The following is a 12,599-nucleotide window of genomic DNA, read 5'->3' as shown; positions in this document are numbered from 1 at the left end:
ATATACGCTGTTATTGTAATTAGTATCAAGTTTTCTTTGAATTAAAGGCGTGTTCGTAATACAAATGATAATCATTATATTCATGGCACGATCTTGGCCTCGACTGTCCGAATACTGATATGAATTATAAAAGATCTATATAAGACATATGTGTTTTTGGATCAATATTACAAGATATGAGTCAGGCGATCACTGAACACCTGAGACTATCATGTATACCAATCGTTTGAAATCATACACACAATATCAAATAAAAAGATAAAATAAATATGAAAAGATCTTTGTATTTGTTGTAATGTGAAGCTTCAAAGAAAAGTGATACGAGCAAGGCTGCTACACTAAATTAAAATCATTGTAGTATCAGAAGGTCATGAGCCTTTATGAATATCGGGATGACTTACAATCAACATGATTGGTAATGTAATAGATGCCTCAAAGACACCAAACTTCGACTTCCTGATATTTTTTTTCCTTTTGTCGATTGATTATAAGTTTAATGACTATTTTCTTCCTAGTTTTCTCTTTGTCTCAACACAACCATCTAAATAATTCTAAACTATGACTTTATATTTTTGTAAATATGTTAATTTCCTTCACAGCATATTTAAAAAAAAAAATCTGTTTTCCCTATTAGTCTTTGTTAAATTGGCACTTTTAAAAAAATCGTACAGTATTTACCTTTATTTCAACCAAAGAAATACTTTGCATGTGTAAAGTTCAATCCATTCCAGTGATACAGTGAAAATTTCACACTACATTTCATTGCATATAAGAAAGTAACCACCGCCGAGGGTAGACAACCCAATTTTTACACTGTTATTTACTGGTTACCTGCTTTGGTAACTATGTAACCTTAACGTTCCAAAATATTTTATAAGACCATCAACTAAAAAAAAATTGATGCTTTCAGACACCCAACATTCATATTTACGACTCAGAAAAATTTAAGTGCATTGAAATGCAGGGTTAATTTTCTACAACTGTCAAATTCAAGGGAATATTTTTTTAGGCCTACTTTCGTATGCAACCGGATGTTACGTACCATGATTTGGTAGTATTACACCTTTACCTTGTGTATTTCTTTGATGGCTTCAAAAAGGAATGGATTATTTTGGTGAATATTCCACTTAAATATTGGATATACACAATTTAATAAAGATATTTATATTTTAACGACTACATTATTTCTACGGGGCGCCGAATGGGACTCTTGTGGTTTTGTACTCAAAATTCGATTTTGTACGGACAAAAGTGACTTTTGTTCAACAAAAATAAGTTCAGTTTAACAAAATTTGTATCATACTACAAATTTAAAATTTTGTCATACAAAATTATCTATCAGCGGACAAAAGTCACTTTTGTCATGACAAAATTCATTTTTGTTACACAGACTTGAATTTTGGTACCTAATTTGAAAATTGGGCGACAAAGGTCAATTTTGTATTCAAATTAGTTTAGTTTGGTTTCTGTGAACTAATTTGCATACAAAATCGACTTTTGTTACACAAAATTGACAAAAATGAATTTTGTCTCAACAAAATTGACTTTTGTCTCAACAAAATTGACAAAATTGAATTTTGTCTCAACAAAATTGACAAAATTGACTTTTGTCTCAACAAAATTGACAAAATTGACTTTTGTGAGACAAAATTGACAAAAATGAATTTTGTCTCAACAAAATTGACAAAATTGACTTTTGTCTCAACAAAATTGACAAAATTGACAAAATTGACTTTTGTCTCAACAAAATTGACAAAATTGACTTTTGTGAGACAAAATTGACTTTTGTCTCAACAAAATTGACAAAATTGAATTTTGTCTCAACAAAATTGATTTTTGTCTCACGAAAGTCAATTTTGTCTCATAAAAGTCAATTTTGTCGTCACAAAATTGACTTTTGTCTCAACAAAATTGACAAAATTGACTTTTGTCTCAACAAAATTAACAAAATTGACTTTTGTCTCAACAAAATTAACAAAATTGATTTTTGTCTCAACAAAATTGACAGAATTGACTTTTGTCTCAACAAAATTAACAAAATTGACTTTTGTCTCAACAAAATTGACAAAATTGAATTTTGTCGTCACAAAAGTCAATTTTGTCTCACAAAAGTCAATTTTGTCTCACAAAAGTTAATTTTGTCTCACAAAAGTCAATTTTGTCTCACAAAATTGAATCTTACCTCACACAATTGACTTTTGTGATTTAATTTCCATATCAGGTAACAAAAGTCAATTTTGTATGCAAATATCTTATATTTGCATCAAATATCTTATATTTGCATACCTTTTAGACAAAATTGACTTTTGTCATGACAAATATGAATTTTGTCTACAAAAATGAATTTTGTCATGACAAAAATGAATTTTGTCTACACAAATGAATTTTGTCATCACAAAATTGAAGTTCTCACAAAACAAGTCTGTAGCACATAGTTTTGTAAGACAAAAATGATTTTGTTATGACAGAATTGAATTTTGTACAAAACCACAAGAGTCCCATTCGGCGCCCCGTAATTTCCTCAATGATTATTATTTTATTCTGACTAAATGGAGGATCTTGAGAAGAACTTTGAACTACTTTGACATATTTTGGTCCACCAATTGTTTATAACTATTGAATTGTCATTTCCTAATTAAAATAGTTTTTTTCAAACGAATCAGAATTTGCCTGACGTTAATACCTCAAATCTGGTTGGGGAGGGGGACTATTTGTTTTCTTTTTAACATAGAAAATATGGGTTATTAAGCAGTTGAGTAATTAGATATCAAATAAGCTTGAGGTAAATATGTGGTTATTCTCTTAAATCTATAGAATGTCTTTTTTGTCATCCTTGTCTAAGTATCGATTTGATAGTTCTAGCCATTTCCGAAATGGTGGTTTGTGTATTTAAGGTTGTTATTAGAGCTGTTGCACGTATTGAACCCTCCCGTATTATTGTCGTCAGAACACCAAGGTACGAAACAGTTATGGTGATTACCGTTTGTCATACTCATTTTCAGGCAATCATTTTTTTTATTTTAAAAAGTCAGGCCGAGTGTTTTCTCTTTTTATTGTTTCCAATTGTGTCATTGTAATTTTATCTAACGTTATGATCAAAGTTTTACTAAGTGTCGAAAGCTGTGTGGTAACCTGTACTTGTTTACATCTTTGTACTTTGGTGTTTATTGACAACTTCCTCATTGTCATGCACTCCTTCTTTTATAATTGAGATAATGCAACCTTACTGATTTTCTATGGTTAATTCATACAGACTTACAAACTGGATTATATTCGTGATTCCAAGATAGTAATTACTTTTGTCATATTCAAATTGGCTATATTTATTTATAACATAGTAATCTTGAATATTCTGTTGGTAACATCACAGCAAAATAAACAAAATCAAAACAATTGACGAAAAAATTACAGTTCAAAGCACACTACACAGAATACTGAAGATTAAGCAGCACAAACCACATCTAAATATGGTGAACTTGGTAGGCAATAAATAAAGGCAACAGTAGTATACCGCTGTTCGAAATTCATAAATCGATAGAGAAAAAACATATCCAGGTTACTTGTTATGAATAAAAAATACTTATAAACAGTTTGGTGAATTTCGTAAAACTTCATTCGCCAGACAAGTAAATTCTCACAACATCTATTGGTTGGAAAGTTCCATCGTTGTTGAATTTTGAGCATATAAGATAATGACAATTCATCGTTTAATATAATGTTCTATATTAGTAGAATTTTAATATTCAACATGTATGTCAAACTAAAACATTGATCCGGACTAAGAAGCACTTATTGTAATGTCTCTATTTTGTCAAATCTTGTGTTGAAATTATCACAATGGAACTATTGGAATAAAGTTCAGGGACGATTTTTTGTGATCGAATCATACAACGATAAACATATAAGTTTAAAGAATGCAGGGCGATACCTGTTGGGTTGTAAGTGAATGATAAAACACCTAAATGCAGCATAAAGTGTTGACATTATATGATTGCGCAGTAAAGGGCGACAACCCGCAGGTCAGAATTGTTTACAACTATATCTTTAGTTCAAGTTGATAGAAATTAGGTCATCATACCGATAACAGGATTGCAATTTTATATATATGCCAGACGCGCACTTCGTCTCCTAAAGATTCATCAGTGACGCTCAGATAACAAAAAGGTTAAATAGGCAAAAAAAACGCCATTTGTCTAATGCGCGTTTGTCTCATTCCTAACATTTTAATCAGATAAGCCAAATTTGAGTTGAAGATATGTCAGTAAATAACGGAGGTATACATCCCCCCCAAAACAAAATAATATCTAAAGACTTTGAACATAGGTAGACTAAAGATGACTCTTAATAAACAGAAAATTATGACTTGAAAGATTTGTATAATTTTAACAATCACTTATTTTCTTCTGTGTCTAGATAATAGTGACAGCCTCATCACTAAGAACAGGTTTTATAATCCGATCTAAGTCATGGGAGAGAAAAAATACATTTGACATTTAGTTAAAGAAACAATGCTACGTTTTGAATTTCCCTTATATCAAATCACATAAATGAGTCCTCTAGTACGAGTTTAATCTACAAGAAGTAATTATTAAAGGACAGTTTCATTGAATATTATTATATTGTTTTCTCCTTGTTCATTAAAAAGATGTCAGAGCAATAAGTAAATTGCTTGAAATTATCCGTCTTTTTGTGAATTGTTTAATAAATCTGTAAGTATCGGACAATATAAAAAAAAATGCAGATGATTCATCGAGGTCTGCGAAATATAATTTACCTTACGATAATCTGTATAAAACTCAAATGTTGTTCTGCACTAAATTGTTTCATACAAAGATGTAGCAAATCATTGGTTTTGTTTGAACAGTCTTTTATTTGTTTCTTCGAGCTTCGTAGACGTTATACTTATGTCAACACGAAAGGCATAAAAAAGGCTGTTGCTATGCAAAGGCAAAATCCTTTTTTGCTTTTTGAATTATCAGCCGTTGATTGCCAGGGCGTTAAAAGACAAATCAGAACCAATATCGTTGAATAAATGTCTCTTTTTGTCTTTAATGAATAGATTCAATGGCAATCATACTACATCTACATTGTAAACGGTCAAGTTTGCCTCAGGGTGTAGTAATCTTAGTTCTAGTACTAAAATTACATACTTATTTAGGAACTTGACATTTACCAATCAATTGGCTACCACAATCATGTTGGTACCGAAGCACTAGATCCATACTGTCAGCTCGAGGCTATTGTCGGACATTCACCAACACTCTGAAAATTTGTTTTTGCCTGGATAGAAAAAAACAAACAACAGTAGTACATGTTTGAATAATGTTTTACAAACACTAAACTTACAAAAAATTATCGGTCAACACAGCAGTAATCATCGTTGTCAGGTAATATTGGTGTCCAAATGTCAGTCATCAGTGACAACAACTTAGTGCCTTTAAAAAAGATTAAAGATAAAAAAAATATATAGGTTGGTAAGCATAAAACGTATTCTTTTAAAAAATAGAACATTTTAAATCTTTTTTCGTTTTAAGTTTTGGGACAATTACTATTGGCTACGATTCTGCTACATGTGCATTTATACTTTAGTTTTGTCCTGTAAATATATAGTAATAATCGTAAGTTCTGATTGGAATTGTTTGTTTGTATCGTCCGGCTTTGTAAAAGTGACAAGTTCCAGGGTCCCATTTAATCTTGTGAAAACGCAAACTCCCTTACAACGTATTAACTTATTATAAATTTTAAGTTTTAAAACAACAAAATACTATAATTGTGGTTACATTGTTCAAAAGTCAAGAATGATTTAAATTCATCTCAACTTATTAAGTGCCTTCAGTCGGATTGACAAGGTGCTTCAAAATAATGTCGCTGAGAGAAACACAAAGACCGATTTCAATAAAATTACATATATCCTACAGAAACCAACGAATAAATAACGTCAACAACATTACCAAGAAATTTAAAATAAAACTGATTAGAATTGCCTTAAAAATAGATAAAAGTCAATTTGTACGAAACGTAGACTAATTGGTATAAATGATCTCTTCCGTTGAGAAATAATGCACTGAAAGGTCCTCACAATAACACGGATAATTTAATGAATACTGTTCCAGTTTTCCGCATTTAGTTAAGAGTCATGCACTTTTATTTCGTTACATTAGAAGAAGAAAACTGTAACCCCAAAAGTAAAACAAGCTGCAATCCACGTTTTAAAGTACATTTATGATGGTTGGTATTTCGTGACACGCAGATCAATGACTGATAGTTCAGATAAAAAAATGAAACTTGAAATGAAATAAATGCATTCCGTTTTAACAAAGCCCAAATCTTCCAGTTCAAGATTAAAATTCAATAATTGATAATATAAAGCAACTTGTATATAGTATACGTATCTTAGTATTGTGTTTGCATTCTTAGATTCTCACCATTTGCTTAATGGTTTCTTGAACGTACAAGTATGTTTAACTTTTTCTTAAAATTCCAACTGGCTGTTTTATATAGCAATGTAAATTGCAAGTTGATGTCAATACATTATTATGTGCAACATTTGCTTAGACTACATTGACAGACTATCGCTTGTATAACCAAGTTTACACCCATGAGCAACTATGGCCGTGTTCACACAAAACGCCGTGTACAGTAAACATGTTTATATTTGTAATGTACACTAGTTTCACATTAAATTTGTTCACATCTATACACCTTGTTTAGCTACCTGTACGTAAGATTTGTTCACACTTGTAAACTATATGTCATTTAAATGTTAATTACGTAGAACCGAATTCAATTTTTCAAACAACTTTTCTAGCAGTTTAGGAACGAATTTAGAAAAAAAGGGGGGGGGGATTTTTCCACAAATTGACTTTAAAAAAAAATCAGGTCGTACAGATGATTAGAATAAACAAATATTCTGAATCCAAAGTTTCCCCATACAATATAGCGTTGAACATTGAATTGGTACATAGAAAAAAACTAAACATAAACTTTCGCGCGAGAAAAAATTCTGACTCAAAATCCCCCCCCCCCGGGCCCTTTTTTAAAAGTAAAGTCGTTGCTCCTTTAAAAAAGTCATTTTGGATGATTTGCAGTAGTTTAAAGATGTCTCGATTACGCGTTAAAAACGTAGGCTGCATCAGCGTGCTTTCAAACGAAGAAAAAAAAATTGCGATGTTTGAGTAAAGACCAGTGGCAAATATTTCTGTCAGTGTGTACGTCCAGTCGATTCGGGAATACCTTTTCAAATGAATTATGTGTTCGGCAATGATGATGGATGAGTCTTGATAAGAGGTTAATAAGGCTACGTAAAGTGTTTTTGTAACAAATAAATATATCAAGTTTAGACAAATATTTCTGTAAAGAACTTAATAAGATTTAAACTATATGTAACTATTGAGTTTTATCAATGGGAACGTAATTAAGTTTAGTTTATGTGTGAGTTACACTAACACAACACCGAGTTAAGGTCAATGTGAACACAGCCTATGTCATGTCTATCTTATACGAGCAAAAATTACTTATTAAAACAACAGGTATTTTCTGCAAAGTGTGAATATTGGCAAAAAGGACGGGAATTACCGCCATTGGGAAGAAATGTAGAAGGATGTACAAGGCTGGATATTTATATTGTATGTGTCACTTTGAAATCTTACACATGTATCTTTACTCATAAATAAAAGCAACAGTAGCTTATAGTCATACATTGATTTAACCGAAAGAAATTCAGGTCAAAAACCAAATTCATAAAATGTCTATTTGCCAAACTAGTACAAAACATAATATGTCTTTAGAGAGATTTATAAGAATAATGACGTTTATCTTACAAAATACTCAATTCCAAAGACGATAAAATTTTGTTCGTGTCTCTGATCTTGTCTTGGAGGTTGTTTCGTAACACTGAAGCTTGTGATAGAAACACTACAAGCATAAAAGTCTATTTATCCGATGTTGAAAATAGATTTTCATCAGACTGTACTCGTATAGATATCTAAACGGAAATACAAATATAAAACCAGTTTACAACTTGACAGCTGTGGTAACACGTAATTTTTTTCTAACCAGCTTGTCAGGGATGTAACGATGTCGAACTTCTCATAATGACATGTGTACCTAAAATACTATGCATAGCAGAGAAATATCTAAATTTGAAAATTTCTTCGTTTATTACAGAAGACAAACATGAGAATGCCACATAACTGACGTACATATATGTGTATTAGTTATATATCAAAACTTAGCTCAATTCAAAAAATGGGGAACGTTTTGTTTCATTACCTCATTATGGAACAAAAATTGTACTGTGAAAATCTAATTTGAAATGGTAAAATCTCTTAACCATTAAATAAAAACATTCTTATCATGATTTCCTGGATAGAAGATTGCTTGATAGTTTGGATAAATGTTTTGCATTGTTATAAATCAACTATGAGAATTTGAGTCAAATCTGTGACCATGAATTTGACAGCTAGTGCACCTTCAACAAAAAGGGCACTAGACGTTTTAAATATCTAGTTTTAGGAATGAATTCAGCTTACTTTGTAAAAATCATACAGAGTCAAGCAAAAAATACACCGAAGAGGATATCACTGCAATGCTGGACTTTTTGATTGACAACATATTTGTTGAATTTGGAGGTTTGGAATTCCAACAGATTATTGGAATCCCAATGGGTACCAATTGCGCTCCTCTACTTGCAGATTTGTTTTTGTATTCCTATGAAGCAGAATTTATCCAAGGGCTTGTACAGAAAGGAGAAAAGAAATTAGCCCAGTCTTTTTATTTCTACTTTCGGTATATTGATGATGTACTGTCTCCTAAGAAAGATATTCAGTGGTCACTTACATTTGATATATCTAAGTGAACTTAAAATTAAAGATACTACCGACACAGATAAATCTGCATCATATTTAGACCTTTTTCTCGAAATTAATACTGATGGTAGGTTAAATACTAAAATTTATGACAAACGCGATGATTTTAATTTTCCTATAGTCAACTTTGTGAAGCAACATCCCAGCGGCAACCGAATATGGAGTATGTGTGTCTCAATTAATATGGAGTATGTGTGTCTCAATTAATACGTTACTCCTACTCGAGAGCTAGCTCAAAGTACGTTCATTTTGTTCAACTGCGTTCTCAAAAGTTGATAAGACAGGACTATGAATCAATCAAATTAAGGTCATCACTCAAGAAATTTTACGGTCGCCACCATGAGCTGATTGGCAATTATGACAAAAGTATGTCAGAAATCATATCTGATATTCTTCCTCAGTCATAAAAACCTTCCACCATTACCGAACTGAACAAAGACATAACACAACAGGTGCCGTATACGGTGCAGGAAATGCTTACCCTTCCTGAGCACCTGATTTCACTCCCGGTTTTTAGTGGAGCTCGTGTTGTTTCTTAATTATTATTTTTAACTGTTGATGTAAATGTCTTTTGGTTTTGTGAGTCTTTGTTTACTCCTTTGTTTTGAATGTTATTGTCTTTAAAACATACGTACAGATGTCAATAAAGAGCTATCAATATCAGATAGCCCTATAGCCTTATGATTCTTTGTCGTTTATTAATTTTACGTACTTTCCTCATAGAGAATACACGCTTCTTTAAGTGTCTTTAACTATGAATTTAACAACAATAAATATGACCTTTTCTGTTTTAAGAAAGTAGAATAAAGAAATAAAATATCTCTATTAACAGTCATTTTGTTAATTTCCATTAGAATAAGCAACACAAATATCTCTAGTGTATTATTGACTTGTAAGACAATAATGCAACTCAATTACATCCGTTTTCCGACAACCTTGACCTTTGGAGAATATTGTGGCTTATTTACTTACAGAATAGAATGTTAACATTGCTGATGAATCAAATGAGCAACAAGTCATAACAATTTAGTTGACTGACAATGATTTACCTATAAGTTTTAACCTATTGCAAGAAATCTGTATTTACTTTAGTATTTGGTTGTATGCTTAGATCAGATTTAATAACCGTCGGGTCTGGTATTTGTTTTGTTCAACTCTGATCAAAATGAATAGACACGATAAAAAAAATAACTAGTTAAACCCCATCACATTTTGTATGGGCCTGTCCCTAGTCATGACCCTGTCATTCGGTGATTGTTGTTTTGTTTACTGTGTTATATAAATTTGTTTATTATTTTGCATCTAAATAAGCAGTTCGTTTTATCGTTTAAATTGTTTTACATTTGTCATCTTGGGAATTCTTTTAGCTGACTATGCGGTATGGACTTTGATAATTTCTGATGTTTGGTCTCTTGTGGTTAGCTATCTCATTGACAATCATACCACATGTTTCATTTAAGTAGGACCCTGAAATGACTATAACTAAACTAATCTCAATGTAGACGTTTAATGGTAGGAAATGTCAGTGTTAATTTGAGACGTGTTTCGTTAGATAATATCCTGATGGCCTGTTCGTTATAATTTAATTAAATTTAGGTTATAGTAAAGTTATAAAACTGATGATGTTATCTAGTTTTACAGAAAACTAAATGAAGATGTATCTTTGTATCACCGCACATCTATCTTTATATGGTTGTGAATACTAGACTGCCGCTTACATAACTATCCTGGCTAACCATTAAACTTTACGATTTAAAGAACTTGAGATTACCTACAGTGTGCATTATTTTGCAACTACAAAAATAATACACGGAAGATGACAAAGAAATATTTGTCAAAAACGTGGCCAAACAAAATGAAATACGGACCTCTTTATTCTTTGCATTGGGAACATCTAAGCTTACTTCCATTTGTTGGTCGGGTTCGTGTAGCACTGTTTATATGTTGTGTTTTGTAAACTTGGTTTGCCTTTTGGTCGTTGTCCGTTTTTTTTAACATGGTTAAGTCCCCTTGGTTTCTATTGCCTCTCTTTTGTTTACAGATATTTCTTAACCATGTTGAGTATAATGGCAGAGTTAACAGTTAAATTAATCAAGGGCGCTTACAATGAATAACATACTTTACAAATTTTAATAAATATCAACGAGTATCTCTAAAGTCTGCTAATTTCATGCTGTCACATGTTAGCTATGTTCATTAATCAACGGTAACGGTGAAGAATATAGCGTTAAAAATTATGTGCCTTAAACAGATATATTAGTTATTAAATAATACTAAATGGTATTTGTGTCTCCTACTGCATTCCCTAATCTTTATCTTTCCTCATAGATTATAACTCAGAACTCTAATTTTATTATTTGCATTTGATTAAAGCTATCAGAAATCTAATTGTTTGCTGTGGTACGACATTTTCATAAGCAATTCTTGAAATCAAAATATTTGTAAAGTACATGTTCACTTAATGTTCTTTCACATTTTATACCCATTAGTATTCCACAAGCTATGATTTTAAAGCCTTTACAAATATTGCTGTTCGCTTTAATGAGATCTATTAATGAAAATCGTGAACATTATTATAACCAATAACTAATGAATTTATAGTTTGTTTGCAATAGGTATCTTGTAGATTAATAGTTATCAAAATATAATTATTTTTTTATTCGTGCGCCACATATGAAACCTACGCAGAGGACACGCGCGTCTTTGGTACTCTTTTTTATGTGTTCTTATTCTATTTCAATAAACTTTGGAGTTCGATGATCTCTATACCTAATGACAAAATTTTACACTTAAAGCAGATATCTTTCACGGCAAGTAAGTTTTAGTTGCGTTTAATTTTGTTTGTTCAGGGTATTAATTGTTTTATCGTCGTTGTGTGTTCAAATGGTTCGTATCCGTTAACTATTCGAAAACTACTGGGGTGTGCTTATCGTTATTGTAAATGGAGCAAAATTGTTTTCACGTATTTATTAACAGTCATTTTAGAACACCGTAAAATATGTCTTCTCATTAATGAAGATGATTCAACCAGGTTTGAATAGTTTAACCCACAATCTTTTCTTAACATGTCCTGTACCAAGTCAGGAAAATGACAGTTGTTATCTTATAGTTGATTTCTGTGTGTGTTGCATTGTCCCTTGTTTTTGTTGTACTTCAATGTTTCTGTTGTTTCGTTGTTGGTTTTTTATGTGTTTTCTTCGGTTTTAGTTTGTAACCAGGATTTGTTTTTTTTCAATCCATTTATGACTTTCGAACAGCGGTATACTACTGTTGCCTTTATGTTGCTTATATTTTGTTTTTCAATCTAACTATAGTATGAGAACTACAGTAGCGTATAATAGTGTAAATGCTTTTGAATTAAAATATTCAAATACTAACCCATTATGAGAGGGACTTTGGTTGTGTATATTGTCAACCGTATCTTCGGACTCCTGTTAGAAATCGTATAATAATTAACTGATGTTTAAAACTAGAAGAATCATCAATGCTCTTCAAATTTGTACTGTATTTGGCCTTTTTAATTTGTTTGATTCGATCGTCACTGATGAGTCTTTTGTAGACGAAACGAGCGTCAGGCGCATATACAAAATTTCAATATTGGTAACTATGATGAATTTATTTTAAATATAAAAACAAACAGATAGAATATAGGGAATCAAATCGGTAATGGATTGTTCAAAGAGTTCTATCTGTTGTTTTTTTTACGTGTTAGAACATGATTGTGTGATAGAC

The sequence above is a fragment of the Mytilus galloprovincialis genome, chromosome 4, assembly GCF_965363235.1.
Source record: "Mytilus galloprovincialis chromosome 4, xbMytGall1.hap1.1, whole genome shotgun sequence".
Lineage (NCBI taxonomy): Eukaryota > Metazoa > Mollusca > Bivalvia > Mytilida > Mytilidae > Mytilus > Mytilus galloprovincialis.
Note: the sequence above shows the minus strand (reverse complement) of the source record.